Below are 19829 nucleotides of genomic sequence, written 5' to 3'. Positions count from 1 at the left end.
ACCATAAGAGACTACTTCTACCAGGTGGTCGCTTGGTGTCCTCCGTCGCAATTATTGCGTAATCTCCAGCTGCAGTATTTTTCCGTTTGACTCTGATGAGAAACCGACTGCCAGGAATGATTTTTCATCGAATAGAATTGTGAAAAACCTTGAGGATTGATTCTAAACAACGTTTGCCATGTTTCTGTCGATATTATGGAGCTAATTTGGAAAAAAGTTTGGCGTTGTAAGTGACTGCATTTTCGTTTTTTTCCCCTAGCCAAACATGATGAATAAAACGGAGCTATTTCTCTTACACAAATAATATTTTTGGAAAAAATGAACATTTGCTATCTAACTGAGAGTATCGTCATTGAAAACATCCAAAGTTCTTCAAAGGTAAATTATTTTATTTGAATGCTTTTCTTGTTTTTGTGAAAATGTTGCCTGCTGAATGCTAGGCTTAATGCTATGCTAGGCTATCAATACTCTTACACAAATGCTTGTGTAGCTTTGGTTAAAGCATATTTAGAAAATCTGAGATGACAGTGTTGTTATCAAAAGGCTAAGCTTGTGTTTCAATATATTTATTTCATTTGCGATTTTCATGAATAGGAAACGTTGCGTTATGGTAATGAGCTTGAGGCTATGAAAACCACAACTCGTCGGTGAAGAGCACTTTTTGCCAGTCCTGTCTGGTTCAGCGACAGGGGGTTTGTGCCCATAGGAGACGTTGTTGCCAGAGATGTCTGGTGAGGGTTAGGGTCCAGCCACTCTCAGCCTATTGCGGACAATCTGAGCACTGATGGAGGGATTGTGCGTTCCTGGTGTAACTCGGGCAGTTGTTATTGCCATCCTGTACCTGTCCTGCAGGTGTGATGTTCGGATGTACTGATCCTGTGCAGGTGTTGTTACACGTGGTCTACCACTGCGAGAATGATCAGCTGTCCGTCCTGTCTCCCCGTAGTGCTGTTTTAGGAGTCTCAATGTACGGACATTGCAATTTATTGGCCTGGCCACATCTGCAGTCCTCATGCCTCCTTGCAGCATGCCTAAGGCACGTTCACACAGATGAGCAGAGACCCTGGACATCTTTCTTTTGGTGTTTTTCAGAGTCAGTAGAAAGCCCTCTTTAGTGTCCTAAGTTTAAAATGTACCTTAATTGCCTACCATCTGTAAGCTGTTAGTGTCTTAACGACCGTTCCACAGGTTTTTGTTTATGGTTAATTGAACAAGCATGGGAAACAGTGTTTAACTTCTTATGGCTGGGGGGCAGTATTGAGTAGCTTGGATGAATAGCGTGCCCAGAGTAAACTGCCTGCTACTCAGGCCCAGAAGCTAAGATATGCGTATAATTAGTAGATTTGGATAGAAAACACTCTGAATGATGTCGGAGTATAACAGAACTTATTTCGCAACTCATATGGCAGGCCAAAACCTGAGAAAAAAATCCAAACAGGAAGTGGGAAATCTGAGGTATGTCGTGTTTTAACTCAGCCCCTATCGAATTCACAGTGGGATATGGGTTATTTTCCACTTCCTAAGGCTTCCACTAGATGTCAACCGTCTTTAGAACGTTTCAGGCTTCGACAGTGAAGGGGGGCCGGATGAGAGCTGTTTGACTAAGGGGTCTGGCAGCAACCTCGTTCTCAGTCACGAGCGTTATGAGAGGTATCTCTCGTTACATTGCTTTTCTACAGACAATGGAATTCTCCGGTTGGAACATTGAACATTTATGATAAAAACATCCTAAAGATTCATTCTATACTTAGTTTGACAAGTTTCTTTGACCTATAATATAACTTTTTTAACTTTGTCGGACCTTAACACACGTTTGGATTTGTTTACGAAACGCCCTAACAAAAGAAGCTATTTGGACATAAATGATGGACATAATCGAAACAATTTGTGGAACTGCGATTCCTGGGTGTGCATTCTGATGAAGATCAAAGGTAAGTGAATATTTATAATGCTATTTTTGACTAATGTTGACTGCGCAACATGGCGGATATTTATTTTGGCTGGTTTGGGCTCTGAGCGCCATACTCAGATTATGCTTTTTCAGTAAAGTTTTTTTGAAATCTGACACAGCGGTTACATCAAGGAGAAGTGTATCTAAAGTTCCATGATTAACACTTAAATGTTCATCAACATTTATAACGATACCCAATATTTTCCTTGCAAAAAAAACAAACGCTACCGATAACCGATATTTAACATTTTTGCGGCCTTTTAAGCATTCAAGTACAATTGAATAGTTAACGCACACACACGGGCGCAGCGGTCTAAGGTACTGCATCTCTGTACAAGAGGTGTCATTACAGTCCCTGGTTCGAATCCAGGCTGTATCACATCCGGACGTGATTGGGAGTCCTATAGGGCAGCGCACAATTGGCCCAGCGTTGTCGGGGACTTCATTGTAAATAAGAATTTGTTCATTGCCTAGTTAAAAAAATGTTACACACACACACACTACCAGTAAAACATAATCAAAACCTATTGCTTTCACTAACTTGCGCTGCTGTTTTGTTGTTCATTTGTTCAGTCGTTTCATTCTTAACCAGGATTTCTTTGGAACGCCGTTTGGGTCTTTGCATGTCAACAAAGAAACAAATTAAATAACACAATGTGACGTGTCAAATAAGTTTCTTGACCAATCGGGACCTGAATATGACTGCAAGTCAAATAATACCAGTAAAACATACTATTAGACTTCAGTGTGGCTTTGACATTATTGATCATAGTCTGCTGCTGGAAAAACTTGTGTTATGGCTTTACACCCCCTGTGGATAAAGAGTTACATGTCTAACAGAACACAGAGGGTGTTCTTTAATGGAAGTCTATCAAATATAATCCAGTTAGAATCAGGAATTCCCCAGGGTAGCTGTTAGACCCCTTGCTTTTTACTAACGACATGCCACTGACTGAGTAAAGTGTCTATGTATGCGGATGACTCAACACTATACACGTCAGCTACTACAGTGACTGAAATGACTGCAACACTCAACAAAGAGCTGCAGTTAGTTTCAGAGTGGGTGGCAAGGAACAAGTCAGCCATAAATATTTCTAAAACTAAAAGCAATGTATTTGTAACAAAACACTCACTAAACCCTAAACCTCAACTAAATATTGTAATAAATCATGTGGAAATTGAGCAAGTTGAAATGACTAAACTGCTTGGAGTAACACTAGATTGTAAACTGTCACGGTCAAAACATATTGATGCTGTAGTAGCTAAGATGGGGAGAAGTATGTCTATATTAAAGCGATGCTCTGCCTTCTTAACAACACTATCAACAAAGCAGGTCCTACAGGCCCTAGTTAGGAAAACTTAGGAAAATTGCAATTGGCTCAGAACGGCAGCACAGCTGACGTACACAGAGAGCTAATATTAATAATATGCATGTACATTTCTCCTGGATGAGAGTGGAGGAGAGATTGACTTCATCACTACTTTTATGAGAGGTTTATGACATGTTGAATGCACCGAGCGGTCTGGCTAAACTACTGGCACAAGGCTCGGACACCCATGCATACCCCACAAGACATGCCACAAGAGGTCTCTTCACAGTCCCCAAGTCCAGAACAGACTATGGGAGGCACACAGTACTTGAGCCATGACTACATGGAACTCTATTCCAGATTAAGCAACTGACGCAAGCAGTAAAATTAGATTTAAAAAAAACTGAAAAAAACACACCTTATGGAATAGCAGGGACTGTGAAGCAACACAAACATTGGCACAGACATGCGCACACGAATGTAGTACTGTAGATATGTGTTAGTGCTGGAGTAGGGGCCTGAGGGCAGTGTTGTGAAATCTGTGAATTTAGGCAGCAGCTAATGGGGATCTATAATAAATAAAAATAGTTTAATGCGATTATTACATTTTTTTAACGTAGTTATTACACAGTAACTCATATGTCATATGTCACAGCGATTCATCCATACGTATGCTATGATGCTGGTAAAGTTGTCTCGTGCACCTACAGTGCTGGTCATAAAGAAAGCTAGCTAGCTCATTGATGCAAACAATGTTCTTCCCAAAAACATAGCAAAACGACAATCTGTTTCAGTAGCTATAGTTACCTAGCTAACTACATAGCTTGGTGTCATTTAAAATAACCCTAATTTATAATACAGTTCTTAGTTGATTAATGGTGGTCAGACCCATCTATATGAAGCTTGCAACAAGTATTAGCCACAATAGTGAACTTTGCGGTTAGTCTTCAAAATAAAAGTATGGCATAATTCTACTATTTGTATTAATTTGTGTCATTGTCAATGACATACTTTTATTTTGAAGGCAAACCGCAAATTCCACTGTTGTGTCTAATCCTTATTGTGGCTAGCAACACAATACATAACCCGGTCCGGTCGAGCCTCACTAGCCAGATGAAGCAAACTGGCTGCTTATAACATTAGCTTTGGGAAACGGGGTTAAGTAGCTGGCTAGCTGTTCAATTTCAATAGGCTAACAACAAGTAGAAACCTAGCTAATACTTACTCACAAGGATTCCTAAATCATTGCTAAGAATATTGAAAATGACTGCAGTTTCTACTGGTCATTGTTTTCAGGCTGGCTGTACTGGTGCTAGCTAGATACCAAGCTAAAGCTATTTACCCCAGAAGTTGCGGTCGAACAACTAATGCTTTATTACCAACGCGCTATTGTAAACACATCGTTCGTGGCTGGGGTTTGCTTGTTTGCAGACATTTTTGTACAGCTTTGACAGTGCTACTGTTTTTGACACGCAAAGACCCAAACGGCGTTCCATAGTATGTATGTCGTGAAGCTAATAGCAGTGACGCTATTACTGTATAACTTTGGTAGGGCAACATCTGAAAAATAGTGCACGGGGTAGTGTATACCGGTGCTCGACCAGTCGACGAAAGACAACGTCACCCACGACAAAGTACGGTTGATTGTCAAGGGCAATGAATCCCATTATCTTGGTGGACTTCGCCTTTGAGTTGTCTCGCTGAAATGTTCTTACTCTTTGAAGTGACTGCTCAACTTGTTGACTGCTCGATCCACACAGCAAACATCATGGCCTAGGCTAGGAATGATGTGTTGCACGTGTACATCATGGTATACACAGGTATACACTGTAGCTTTGACATCGGTTTTTAATATCGGGCCGCTACCGATGTTGGCATTTTTAGCTAATGTCGGCCGTTTCCGATATGTTCACCGATATATCGTGCATCCCTAATAAATAAAATATACACACTTTTGTACTTATATAAAAAATTATGTCCCCCCCACTTCAAAAACCAATGTTGTGCCCCAGATTCAATGCATTAACAGAGATTATGGTAATCAAACAAACATTGTAGATTAGTGGGAATTCACGGTGAATGTACTACTGGTGATACTGGTGTGCCATCCCTTCGGCCTCCGCAATGGATTAGTCCACTGAGACAGGTGTCAATCAAGACATATGGCATAAAAAAAAAAGTGTTTGCAAATGCTCTGACTAAAGAAATTCTCGGTCAACCAACAGCCTAGTGACCAAATAATCGACTAAATGGGGTCAGCCCTAAACTATACACTACTGTTCAGTATTGTGTTATGCTGTACTGTACTTTGATGTCTGTTTCACAAATTTGGACATCTACAATTGGTTCAGATTTGGTCTGGACCAACCAAATTGGGTCTTGTTTGGGGGCAGAGCTCATTAAAATAATAGCCAGTTTGTAGTATAACACCCAAATATACTAAGGAAGATATTGCATATTTCTACCTTGTGTATATATATTTAGGATACATTACCATGAAGAGAATTATTCATATTAATAATTATGTATTTGTGTGTGGTACAGATCAGGGACCCATCATGAAATTCCATTACCACAAATTCCATTACTGTAGTTCAATAATGAAGAGAGATCAAGAGAGAGTCAATGTGTCATGTCATAGCCGACACCCCATTCTTTCTGCAGACATCATTGAAACCTAACCGTAAAATATCTGCAACGAATTATTAAAAGGTGTTACTTTTTTTACGTGGAGACTAAATGTATTTGACTAAAATTCCAGTAAATGTTTAACGTTTTCAATTTAAAAATTGTTAAGAAGTGTACTTCTGCATAGAGTTGTATGTTTGATAAACATTTAAATCAATGTTTGTTTGGCACACATTTTAAGTAAAAAGGATCGGAGTTACCATGGAATTGCCCCCCGTCAACCTTGTGTAAGTGTGCGCTTGTGAGGGAATAGTAGCTCAGATTGTTCCAGCACTGTGATGAACAGAACACTCTGTTCACTCTCCTTCCCCCTCTCCTCACACTACAATCTCTCCCAGACCAAAACACCACCTGACTGTCCAACCACTGCCTCTTGTTTTCCCTCTTACATAGACAATGTGTGTGCCTCCATCAGCTGTGTCACTCTTTCTGAGGGGGTTTTGCATGGAGAGAACAGCTACGTGTCAGAGAGGGAGTCCCACCCACATTTCTGACTCACTGACCGAGCCGCACTGACTGACCTGACTCACTGACCGAGCCGTTTGAATATTTATAATATCCTGTCTGTCACTCAGTGTGAGTAGAGCTACTAGCAGCAGTAAGTCTTCAATACACAATTCATTCACTCGCCGGGAGAATTTAAATTGGGTATCTTAATGTCATTACGGATCTAAGGGTATGCAGCCGGTGGAAGGGCAATCAGAAATTACCTCAGAACACTGATACACACAATGTCAGGAACCTGGTTAGCAAGATTTACCACCCAAAACCACTCCCTTCCCAGGATAAATAACTGAGAAATCGGTAAATTCGAATAAATTATGTGAACAGCATGAGGTCAAATGGAATGGAACTGTTATTGTAAGCAATGTTTAAATGTAGCTTTTCTTCTGCCTTCTCTCTAAGTGATGAATCATCAAAGCTCAGGGTCTGGACAGACAGCCCATCTCAGTATGGAGCGCAGTTCACAATATATGTAGACCCATCATCTCATCATGGTAACTTTGTGACAGTTAGGCCTATGCTACTGACATGATGTGGCCCTCTTTGGATGTAGCAAGCACCAACTTGCTCTCTCGCCACCTCTCTTACCCCTACACCCAGGCTCTGTTATCTCAGGTCGTAAATTCATGGAGGAGACTCTCTTACTGCCATGCAGTATAGAGAGAGGGTTCACAGTAGAACAAAGGAACTTCTACCTCACAAAACTTGAAAACTGAATAATATCCATGTTTTGGAGAATGTGTAAACGGTCGGTGGAGAATCCAGCTACGACCGGTCCAATTTGTCTAATGTTTGTGACCGCATGAGAGACAACACAGCCACATTACCATAACTCTGTTTATACAAGAGTCTCCGTTATGAGATTTGCATCTAATTATTGTATAAAATGAATGAGTAAAGATGAAACTATTTGTGAAATTATGTAATGTGATTTTAAACTGTTTAACCTCGAAGCTAGGGGGCACTTTTTATTTTTGGAAAAATAACTTTCCCAAAGTAAACAGCCTATTTCTCAGGACCACATGCTAGAATATGCAAATAATTGGGATAGAAAACACTCTAAAGTTTCCAAAACTGTAAAAATATTGTCTGTGAGTATAACAGAACTGATATTGCAGGCGAAAGCCTGAGAAAAATATAATCAGGAAGTGACTCTTATTTTGAAAGCTCTGTGTTCCTATGCATCCCCATTGACCATTGAAAGGGATATCAACCAGATTCCTTTTTCTATGGCTTCCCTAAGGTGTCTACAGCCTTTAGACAGTTTCAGGCCTTTAGTTTGAAGAATGAGCGTGAACGACCATTACATAAGTGGTCAGTTGGGGGCTCTGAGTGAGACGGCCATTGTTCCTCCCGGTCCTAGTGAAAAGCCAACTGTCCTGGTTGATATATTATTGAATAGATATTTGAAAAACACCTTGAGGATTGATTATAAAAAACGTTTGCCATGTTTCTGTCGACATTATGGATATAATTTTGCATTTTTGTCTGCCTTGTCGTGACCGCTATTTCCGGTGGATCCCTGGGTATAACGCACCAAACTAACGGAGGTATTTGGATATAAATATCTTCATGGAACAAAAGGAACATTTGCTGTCTAACTGGGAGTCTCGTGAGTGAAAACATCCGAAGATCAAAGGTAAACGGTTAATTTGATTGCTTTTCTGATTCGTGACCAAGCTTCCTGATGCTAAGTGTACATAATGCTATGCTAGGCTATCGATAAACTTACACAAACGCTTGCATTGCTTTCACTGTAAAGCATAATGTCAAAATCTGAGACGACAGGGTGATTAACAAAAGGCTAAGCTGTGTTTCGCTATATTTCACTTGAGATTTCATGAATATGAATATTTTCTAGTAAAAAAATTTGACTGTTGCGCTATGCTATTCAGCGTTGCTGATGACAAATATACCGGATCCGGGATGGGTAGTTCTAAGTTAATGGAAGATAGTTACATTTGAAAGGGAATTGGATTAAGTCATTGGCCTACCCCATGAGCACAGACATTGATCTGGCGTCATGGGACAGCCTTTTCTGATGTTCAGAATAAAAACCTCACCTAGATAAATCATCTGCAGACCACGCGCACCTCGATTACCGAGAGGACTAAGGTTTGAGTAGAGACCATGCATTCCTCGGTTGTTGAAATCCTAACCAAACCATGTGGAGCATTGGCTACACTGGTGGATATGGTTAAACTCTGAGACTATCGATATCGACAGTATAAGAGCAAATCTTCGATACTAATTACTAGTCTGCAGCTAGAATTTGTTGACAATGCGAAGACCGACAACCGCCGAAACATCTACAGTGCCTTGCGAAAGTATTCGGCCCCCTTGAACTTTGCGACCTTTTGCCACATTTCAGGCTTCAAACATAAAGATATAAAACTGTATTTTTTTGTGAAGAATCAACAACAAGTGGGACACAATCATGAAGTGGAACGACATTTATTGGATATTTCAAACTTTTTTAACAAATCAAAAACTGAAAAATTGGGCGTGCAAAATTATTCAGCCCCCTTAAGTTAATACTTTGTAGCGCCACCTTTTGCTGCGATTACAGCTGTAAGTCGCTTGGGGTATGTCTCTATCAGTTTTGCACATCGAGAGACTGAAATTTTTTCCCATTCCTCCTTGCAAAACAGCTCGAGCTCAGTGAGGTTGGATGGAGAGCATTTGTGAACAGCAGTTTTCAGTTCTTTCCACAGATTCTTGATTGAATTCAGGTCTGGACTTTGACTTGGCCATTCCAACACCTGGATATGTTTATTTTTGAACCATTCCATTGTAGATTTAGCTTTGTTTTAGATCAATGTCTTGTTGGAAGACAAATCTCCGTCCGTCTCAGGTCTTTTGCAGACTCCATCAGGTTTTCTTCCAGAATGGTCCTGTATTTGGCTCCATCCATCTTCCCATCAATTTTAACCATCTTCCCTGTCCCTGCTGAAGAAAAGCAGGCCCAAACCATGATGCTGCCACCACCATGTTTGACAGTGGGGATGGTGTGTTCAGCTGTGTTTCTTTTACGCCAAACATAACGTTTTGCATTGTTGCCAAAAAGATCCATTTTGGTTTCATCTGACCAGAGCACCTTCTTCCACATGTTTGGTGTGTCTCCCAGGTGGCTTGTGGCAAACTTTAAACAACACTTTTTATGGATATCTTTAAGAAATGGCTTTCTTGCCACTCTTCCATAAAGGCCAGATTTGTGCAATATACGACTGATTGTTGTCCTATGGACAGAGTCTCCCACCTCAGCTGTAGATCTCTGCAGTTCATCCAGAGTGATCATGGGCCTCTTGGCTGCATCTGATCAGTCTTCTCCTTGTATGAGCTGAAAGTTTAGAGGGACGGCCAGGTCTTGGTAGATTTGCAGTGGTCTGATACTCCTTCCATTTCAATATTATTGCTTGCACAGTGCTCCTTGGGATGTTTAAAGCTTGGGAAATCTTTTTGTATCCAAATCCGGCTTTAAACTTCTTCACAACAGTATCTCGGACCTGCCTGGTGTGTTCCTTGTTCTTCATGATGCTCTCTGCGCTTTTAACGGACCTCTGAGTCTATCACAGTGCATGTGCATTTATACGGAGACTTGATTACACACAGGTGGATTGTATTTATCATCATTAGTCATTTAGGTCAACATTGGATCATTCAGAGATCCTCACTGAACTTCTGGAGAGAGTTTGCTGCACTGAAAGTAAAGGGGCTGAATAATTTTGCACGCCCCAATTTTTCAGTTTTTGATTTGTTAAAAAAGTTTGACATATCCAATAAATGTCGTTCCACTTCATGATTGTGTCCCACTTGTCTAGTTTGGTCCTACAAGTAGGAAGATCCCCTGGTCCACAGGATACAACTGATTTTAAACAATTTCCCAAGTGTTGTTATTGGTGTATCGTTATACGTGTAGGTCTGGGTATAAGTGTGCAAACACCACCATTTACATATACAAATTCCTCATTAATAATATTCTTTGACTGCGTTAAATTGTTTGTTTTTTTAAGGAGCTAAATTACTACTATTCTCATGATGGGTGAAGCTTTTTGTCGCTAGGCTACTTAGCGTCTCAGATTTCATCATGACAAGAGATGGGATCACAAGATACACACTGACAGTTTATTTGTTGTAGCCTAATACGAAAACATTCAACCTAATCCACACACAGCTGAAAAACATCGACCTCGCCTACTGTGGTTACACTTTGCACAGATACAACGTAGTTAATGCACAGACGTGTTTCTACTGAAAGCGTACATCGCTTAACGTTACAGATGTCAGAATTCCAAAGCAGTCAGTGCTACATTGTAGCCACCATGTTAAACGTGCTGCTCGGCTTGAAGTAACAATGGAAGACATTTTGTTTCACCTTGCAATTCCTTTATCAGGAGGCTGCCCAGACGTGTTGCAACACGGTTTGTTTAGGCCTACAACCAGCCTCTATCTTCCTGTCATTTATTTCCCCATGCGATAAACGGACTCAACAGCGGAATTAGGCTAGCTACTTTGTAGCTAAATTAGCGTATGCCTTGTTAGCCGAGGGACGTTCAACTCTGTTCTCATAACGAGGCGGAGTTGAGTTTTGATAATTGGTCGCAAGATTTTTGGGTCACCATTCAGTCGATACTTTTGAAAATTGACATTTTTATTACGCTTACCTGTACCTATCTTTGTCCTGTACAACAGCGGTCCTTCCGTGGGGTGCTGAAATTCATACTTTTAATACAAACTTAGCGAATAAACCACCGACTTTTTCCTAACTTGTGTTGCTCAACTTGAATAATGAACGGTAGGTAACGTTAGGTTACAAGACATTACTAAACAATTTATAGTTAGATGTGTAACGTGTACTCAGCGCTTGTAAAAACCAACCGAAATTCACACTGCTCTAACATTATACAACCTTTTGACATTTACACCTTTTGATATTTGCATATTTAGGCTGGGATATATTAGCAAATAGCTTAAGCTAGTGGCTAAATTAGCCTATTCAACAATGCTAGCCTAGCCATCTGGTTTCATGCTGGGGGCTTACCTTTGACTCTACCCGTGGTTAGAATTGTGTACTTGATTCCGTATTCTTCAGCTGCTAGATAGCTCCAATAAAATGTCGGTGGGTAACAAGAAAATTAGGTTATGTTCGTTATTTTTCCTTGTATCCGCAACAGTTTGCCTAGTCTATCTTCAAGTTGTAGCGCCCATGTCTGCAATTGTGGCGAATCGTTTCCCTTTCAAAACTGTAGCTGGCAGCGTATTCCAATGCAACTCAAAAAAAGATTCGTATCACTCACTACTTGATCCGCCTAGAACCGATCGTCACTACTCGGAATGTAACCATGCACAAAACTGAGACGAATCGCTGTGTTGTTAGTCCTTGCTCTGAGTGGCCGTGATCGCCTAGAAACTGGATTGCATACCTCCCTGACTATTGCACAATGGCCAACCAGCTATAATAAATTCAAGAGATCACGGGTCTGGTTTCTCTGACGGGAGAAAGGCATTTTTCACACACCCTCCACAAGGCTCGCTCCCGGCTGACTTCTCGCCCCTAGACCAGAGTAGCTGATCATTACAGGAGTCATCGACAGAGACGTCACCCCTGCCTCCACGGTGACTTCCGTTCTGTAACGATCGTTAATCAGATTCCCACTGGCGATTACGTTTTGTTTAGGCCTATCGTATATTATACCTATTTGAGAATAATCTAATGGTAATGCTTTTTATAGAGAGAAATAGTAATGGTCTTTTTGAAGGCACTACCTCCGCCATGGTTCGTTGACAAAGAATATGGGGGAAATTAATGGCGTTTTTGAAGGGTTTTGAATAAACTCTGAAAATAAGGTCTGTGGTAAACACATGTTTATGAGATTTTATACGATTTGTTCTATGAGATAATCTTCATCAGCTAATGTATTTTTTTTTTGTGAATTCTTATAATATTCATCAAGGTCCTGTTAACTGACTGATTATATCATAGAACAAAACGTATAAATCCCTGCTCTGTTGAATATAGCCCTATAAAGATAGATTTTATTTATCTAGGCAAGTCAGTTAAGAACAAATTCTTATTTACAATGACAGCCTACCAGAAGGCAAAAGGCCTCCTGCAGGGACAGGGGCTATTGATTAAAAATAAACAATTAAATAAAAATATAGGACAAAACACACACCACGACAAGAGAGACACTACAACACTACATAAAGAGACACCTAAAACGGCAACACAACATGGCAGCAACAATGGTAGCAGCACGAAACATGGTACAAACATTATTGGGCACAGACAACAGCACAAGGGGCATGAAGGTAGAGGCAACAATACATCACACGAAGTAGCCACAACTGTCAGTAAGTGTGTCCATGATTGAGTCTTTAAATGAAGAGATGGAGATAAAAGGTTTTTTTGCAACTTGTTTCAGTTCCTTGCTGCAGCGAACTGAAAAGAGGAGCAATTCAGGGATGTGTCTGCTTTGGGGACCTTTAACTTAACAGAATGTGACTGGCAGAACCAGTCACATTCTATACCATCCTCAACCATTTGCGACAAAGCTTTGATGTCTTGAGATGTTGCTTCAATATATCCACATAATTTTCCTACCTCATGATGCCATCTATTTTGTGAAGTGCACCAGTCCCTCCTGCAGCAAAGCACCCCCAAAACATGATGCTGCTTCACGGTTGGGATGGTGTTCTTCGGCTTGCAAGCCACCCCCTTTTTCCTCCAAACATAACTATGGTCATTATGGCCAAACAGTTCTATTTTTGTTTCATCAGACCAGAGGACATTTCTCTAAAAGGTACGGTCTTTGTCCCCATGTGCAGCTGCAAACCATAGTCTGGCTTTTTATGGTGGTTTTGGAGCGGTGGCTTCTTCCTTGCTGAGCGGCCTTTCAGGTTATGTCGATATAGGACTCGTTTTGCTGTGGATATAGATACTTTTGTACCGGTTTCCTCCAGCATCTTCACAAGGTCCTTGGCTGTTGTTCTGGGATTGATTTTGCACTTTTCGCACCAAAGTGCGTTCATCTCTAAGAAACAGAACGTGTCTCCTTCCTGAGTGGTATGACATCTGCGTGGTCCCATGGTGTTTATACCTGCGTACTATTGTTGGTACAGATGAACGTGGTACCTTCAGGTGTTTGGAAATTTCTCCCAAGGAAGAACCAGACTCTACCATTTTTTTTCTGAGGTCTTGGCTGATTTCTTTTGATTTTCCCATGATGTCAAGCAAAGAGGCACTGAGTTTGAAGGTTGGCCTTGAAATACATCCACAGGTACACCTCCAATTGACTCAAATTATGTCAATTAGCCTATCAAAAGCTTCTAAACCCATGACATAATTTTCTGGATTTTTCCAAGCTGTTTAAAGGCACAGTCAATTTAGTATATGTAAACAGTGAAATAATCTGTCTGTAAACAATTGTTGGAAAAATTACTTGTGTCATGCACAAAGTAGATGTCTGAACAGACTTGCCAAAACTATAGTATGTCAACAAGAAATTTGTGGAGGGGTTGAAAAACGAGTTTTAATGACTGCAACCTAAGCGTATGTAAACTTCCGACTTCAACTATGTATCATTGTTTCTCAACAAACTTGTTCTCAGGAACCGTAAACCCATAACTGTTTAATTCCATAGCCTGATTCAGTGAATGAGCTAATCAGCGAGCCCTAAATTAGCTGAATCAGGTGCTAGTGGTGGAAGTTAACAGTTACATATGTGAAACGACTGGGAGTTCCTGACGATTACTTTGAGAAACACTGCTGTAGTAGAGAACACAGGCTTTAAAATGTGTCAAGATGGAAACAATACGTCTTTCCTTCCTTTCTGTCCCTTCCCTCTTCCTTTGGTCTAGTGCGGTAGGTATGTTCCATCAGTTCCACCCTAAGGCAATCACATATTAGGAGAGAGAGGGGGGAGGAGCGTTGTAGCGGGAGAGAGAGGGCAGAGGGGTGTAGAAAGAGAGGTGATGGAGAGAGAAGGGGGGGTGGATAGGGTGGGAGGGAGAGTGCGGTGGACAGGGAACGACAGAGAGGGGGGTCGCGAGGGAACGACAGGAAGAGGAGTGGATAATAGAGACAGGCGGTGAGGACTGAGGAGAACAATAGATGAGAGGTGCTGTTAAGCATAGCTGACCTCATGATGTCAGGTCAGAGCAATACACATTTGTTTATGTTATTTATTTATTTTTATCTAGGGCACACTAAGTCAGCTAAGAACAAATTCTTATATACAATGACAGCCAACCCCGGCCAAACTTGGAAGATGCTGGGCCAATTATGCACCGCCCTATGGGACTCCGAATCAAAGCAAGATGTGATACAGCCTGGAATCGAACCAGGGACTGTAGTGATGCCTCTTGCACTGAAATGCAGTGCCTTAGACCGCTGCGCCACTCGGAAGCCCAAAAACACAAGGAAACGTGAGTGTGAGAGAGAGAGAGAGAGAGGTGATTTCATGGGCTCCTTAGTTCTTCTGCAAAAAAATATAAATATAGAGTTGAATAAATGTAGGGAAACTTTATTTTTTTGCAAGTAAATATACAGGACACTAACCTCAACATTATTTAACTTCTTATGGCTTAGATCCCACTCCCAGGATCAATATGACAACAGCCAGTGAAAGTGCAGGGCACCAAATTCAAACAACAGAAATCTCATAATTAAAATTCCTCAAACATGCAAGTATTTTACACGATTTTAAAGGTAAACTTGTTGTTTAATCCCACCACAGTGTCCGATTTCAAAAGGGCTTTACGACGAAAGCACACCAAACGATTATGTTAGGTCAGTACCTAGTCACATTTTTCCAGCCAAAGAGAGGAGTCACAAAAAGCAGAAATAGAGGTAAAATTAATCACTAACCTTTGATGATCTTCATCAGATGACACTCATAGGACTTCATGTTACACAATACATGTATGTTTTGTTCGATAAAGTTCATATTTATATCCAAAAATCTCAGTTTATATTGGCGCATTACGTTCAGTAATGTTTTGCTTCCAAAACATCCAGTGATTTTGCAGAGAGCCACATCAATTTACAGAAATACTCAACATAAATGTTGATGAAAATACAAGTGGTATGCATGGCATTTTAGATAAACTTCTCCTTAATGCAACCGCTTTGTCAGATTTCAAAAAAGCTTTACGGAAAAAGCACACCATGCAATAATCTGAGTACGGCGCTCAGACACAAAACATGCCATACAGATATCCAACATATTGTGGAGTCAGTAAAAGTCAGAAATAGTGTTATAAATATTCACTTACCTTTGATGATCTTCATCAGAATGCACTCTCAGGAATCCCAGTTCCACAATAAATGTTTGATTTGTTCGATAAAGTCCATAATTTATGTCCAAATACCTCCTTTTTGTTCACGCCTTGAGTTCACAAATTCACGACGCGCAGGTCAGACGAAAAGTCAAACAATTCCATTACAGTTCGTAGAAACATGTCAAATGAAGTATAGAATCAATATTTAGGATGTTTTTAACATAATTCTTCAATAACGTTTCAACCGGAGAATTCCTTTGTCTTTAGAAATGCAATGGAATGCAGCCACCTATCACGGGAGTGCGCATGAATGAGCTCATGGCACTCTGCCAGACACCTGACTCAATCAGCTCTCATTCCCCCCTCCTTCACAGTAGAAGCCTCAAACAAGGTTCTAAAGACTGTTGACATCTAGTGGAAGCCTTATGAAGTGCAATCGGACCAAATTTACACTGTATCTTGGATAGGCAAAGAGTTGAAAAACTACAAACCTCCGATTTTCCACTTCCTGGTTGGACTTTTTCTCAGGTTTTTGCCTGCCATATGAGTTCTTGTCACGCCCTGACCTTAGAGAGCCGTTTTATTTCTCTATTTGGTTAGGTCAGGGTGTGATGTGGGGTGGGCATTCTATGTTTTGTGTTCTATGTTTCTTTATTTCTATGTTTTGGCCGGGTAGGGTTCTCAATCAGGGACAGCTCTCTATCGTTGTCGCTGATTGGGAATCATACATACAGTGGGGCAAACAAGTATTTAGTCAGCCACCAATTGTGCAAGTTCTCCCACTTAAAAAGATGAGAGAGGCTATAATGTTATAATGTTGTTCATCATAGTTGTTCATCATGTTCATCATAGGTACACTTCAAATATGACAGACAAAATTAGAAAAAAAAATCCAGAAAATCACATTGTAGGATTTTTAATGAATTTATTTGCAAATTATTGTGGAAATTTGGTCACGGTTGTTTCTTTTTCTTTTCTTTTGTTTGTTGTTTTGTTGGAGACATTTTAAAATAAAATAAAATGTACGCTCACCACGCTGCACTTTGGTCCACTTCTTTTGACAGCCATGACAGAACTACCCACCACCAAAAGACCAAGCAGCATGCGCCAACATGGAGGACGAGCTGGACCAGGGAGGAGAGAATGGCAGGGGACAAGACCCGGTCACGGAAGCCCGAGAAGCAGCTCCCCCCCCCCCCCCAAATTTGGGGGGCACACGGGGAGATTGGCGGAGTCGGAGTTTAGACCTGAGCCAACTCCCCGTGCTTACCATGGGGAGCATGTGACTGGTCAGACACCGTGTTGTGTCTCGAGTGAGCATTCACAGGCCGGTGTGCAACCACTCCCCTATCCACATTGAAGGGACAGCAGTGGAGAAAGTTTTAAGTTCCTCTGTGTACACATCAAATCAAATGTATTTATATAGCCCTTCGTACATCAGCTGATATCTCAAAGTGCTGTACAGAAACCCAGCCTAAAACCCCAAACAGCAAGCAATGCAGGTGTAGAAGCACGGTGGCTAGGAAAAACTCCCTAGAAAGGCCAAAACCTAGGAAAAAACCTAGAGAGGAACCAGGCTATGTGGGGTGGCCACATAGGTATGTACGGCAGGACCAAATCAGAGAGATAGGTAGGAGCAAGCCCATGTAATGCTTTGTAGATTAGCAGTACACATCAATGACAAACTGAAATGGTCCACCCACACAGATAGCGTGGTGAAGAAGGCGTAACATCACCCAAAACCCTGACTAACTTTTACAGATCCAAATTCAAGCGCATCCTGTCGGGCTGTATCACCACCTGGTACGGCAACTGCTCCGCCTCTCCAGAGGGTGGTGTGGTCTGCACAACGCATCACCGGGGGCAAAATACCTGCCCTCCATGACACCTATAGCACCAGATGTCACAGGAAGACAAAAAAGATCAAAGACAACAACCACCCAAGCCTCTGCCTGTTCACACCGCTACCATCCGGAAGGCGAGGTCAGTACAGGTGCATCAAAGCTGGGACTAGTCTCTCAAAGCACTTCATGATGACAGAAGTGAGTGTTACAGGGTGATAGTCATTTAGTTCAGTTATCTTTGCCTTCTTGGGTACAGGAACAATTGTGGCCATCTTGAAGCATGTGGGAACAGCAGACTGGGATAGGAAGTAATTGAATATGTCCGTAAACACACCAGCCAGCTGGTCTGTGCATGCTCTGAGGCTGTGGCTAAGGATGACGTCTGGACCAGCAGCCTTGCGAGGGTTAACACGTTTAAATGTTTTACTCACGTCGGCCACGGAGAAGGAGGGGGGTACAGTTCTTGTTAGCGGACCGCAACAGTGTCACTGTATTATCCTCAAAGTGGGCAAAGAAGGTGTTTAGTTTGTCTGGAAGCATTACGTCAGTGTCTGTGACGTGGCTGTTATTCTTTTTGTAGTCCGTGATTTCCTGTAGACCCTGCCACGTGCGTCTCTTGTCTGAGCCGTTGAATTGTGACTCCACTTTTTCCCTGTACCGGCATTTCGCTTGTTTGATTGCCTTGCCGAGGGAATAACTACACTGTTACTATTCAGCCATATTCCCAGACCTCTTTCCATAGTTAAATGCGGTGGTTCTCAGCTTTCAGTTTTGCGTGAATGCCGCCATCCATCCATGATTTCTGGTTAGTGTAGGCTTTAATAGTCACAGTGGGAACAACATTTTCAATGCACTTCCTTATAAATTCACTCAATCGAGTCAGCGTATAGGTCGATATTATTCTCTGAGGCTGACCGGAACATTTCCCAGTCCGTGTGATCAAAACAATCTTGAAGCGTTGATTCCGATTGGACAGACCAGCATTGAATGGTTCTAGTCCATCCAAATAATGTTGGCTCCTGGACCCTGTCCACGCATTTCAAAACTGTGTTGAATCAATGACTGGAAAATCAATCAATCAAATGTATTCATAAAGCCCTTTTTACATCAGCCGATGTCACAAAGTGCTGTACAGAAACCCAGCCTTAAACCCCAAACAGCAAGCAATGCAGATGTAGAAGCACAGTGGCTAGGAAAACCTCCCAAGAAAGGCCAGAATCCAGGAAGAAATGTAGAGAGGAACCAGACTCTTCTTGCTGTGCCGGGTGGAGATTATAACAGAATATGGCCAAAGATGTTCAAACGTTCATAGATGACCAGCAGGGTAAGATAAAAATCACAGTGGTTGTAGAGGGCACAACAGGTCAGCACCTCAGGAGTAAATGTCAGTTGGCTTTTTATAGCCGATCATTCAGAGTTAGAGACAGCAGGTGCGGTAGAGAGAGAGTCCAAAACAACAGGTCCAGGATGAAGGTAGCACGTACAGTGAACAGGTCAGGGTTCCATAGCCACAGGCAGAAAAGTTTAAACTGGAGCAGCAGCATGACCAGGTGGACTGGGGACAGCATGGAGTCATCAGGCCAGGTAGTCCTAAAGCCTGGTCCTAGGGCTCAGGTCCTCCGAGGTGAGAGAAAAAGAGTGAGAGAGAAAGAGAGAGAGAGAGAATTAGAGGGAGCATACTTAAATTCACACAGGACACCGGATAAGACATGATAAATACCCCAGATATAAATGATCCAAGACCTGATCAGTTAATCCCTACCATTGTGACAATGAGTCGTCATAATGCTGCATCAAATGTACATGATCTTAAGGGCATTGACACACACAATGTAAGTAATTTAATTTATGTACCCATAATTGCACCGAATACATCTGTTTATCCTACAGCTATTGTAAGCAGTAATCATAGCCTATATACCAGAATTACACTGTTAGCACTGAGACGGTGTGCACTAGTAGGAAGACCACTTTATGCAGCTCACCCTGCACTATCAGCTCCAATGTAAATAACATGAGGAAGTCTACCTCTGTTTTTAATGCTTGACTGGGAAACTTACCTATCAAGCAACACGGAAAAGTGCTAAAAAATAGCCAATATTAACATTTGTAGCCTAGGAAACAAGGTCCATGAAGTCAATAACTTGCTTGTAACAGATAACATTCATATTCGGACTATCTCTGAAACTCACTTAGATAATTCCTATGATGATACAGAGGTAGCAATAGATGGTTATAACATCTACCGAA

The 19829-nt window shown here is 41.4% G+C and overlaps 1 protein-coding gene across 14 annotated transcripts in view; it reads right to left on the bottom strand.

The window, feature by feature from the left end:
* Positions 1-12083, bottom strand: part of LOC110509547 (zinc finger MIZ domain-containing protein 2) — a 34371-nt gene extending 22288 nt beyond the window's left edge. For 6 of the 14 annotated variants that reach the window (XM_021590472.2, XM_021590479.2, XM_021590478.2 and 3 more), the window contains exon 1: positions 11495-12080. The gene's annotated coding sequence lies outside the window, so the exon portion shown is untranslated. Of the gene's footprint in view, positions 1-11117; positions 11164-11494 lie in introns of all 14 variants that reach the window. The other 8 variants (XM_021590484.2, XM_021590474.2, XM_021590483.2 and 5 more) reach the window with 4 other exon arrangements.
* Between the last annotated feature and the right edge of the window lie 7746 nt (positions 12084-19829).

Source organism: Oncorhynchus mykiss, chromosome Y (assembly GCF_013265735.2).
Source record: "Oncorhynchus mykiss isolate Arlee chromosome Y, USDA_OmykA_1.1, whole genome shotgun sequence".
Classification (NCBI taxonomy): Eukaryota; Metazoa; Chordata; class Actinopteri; order Salmoniformes; family Salmonidae; genus Oncorhynchus; species Oncorhynchus mykiss.
This window is presented reverse-complemented; position numbering and strand designations above follow the sequence as displayed.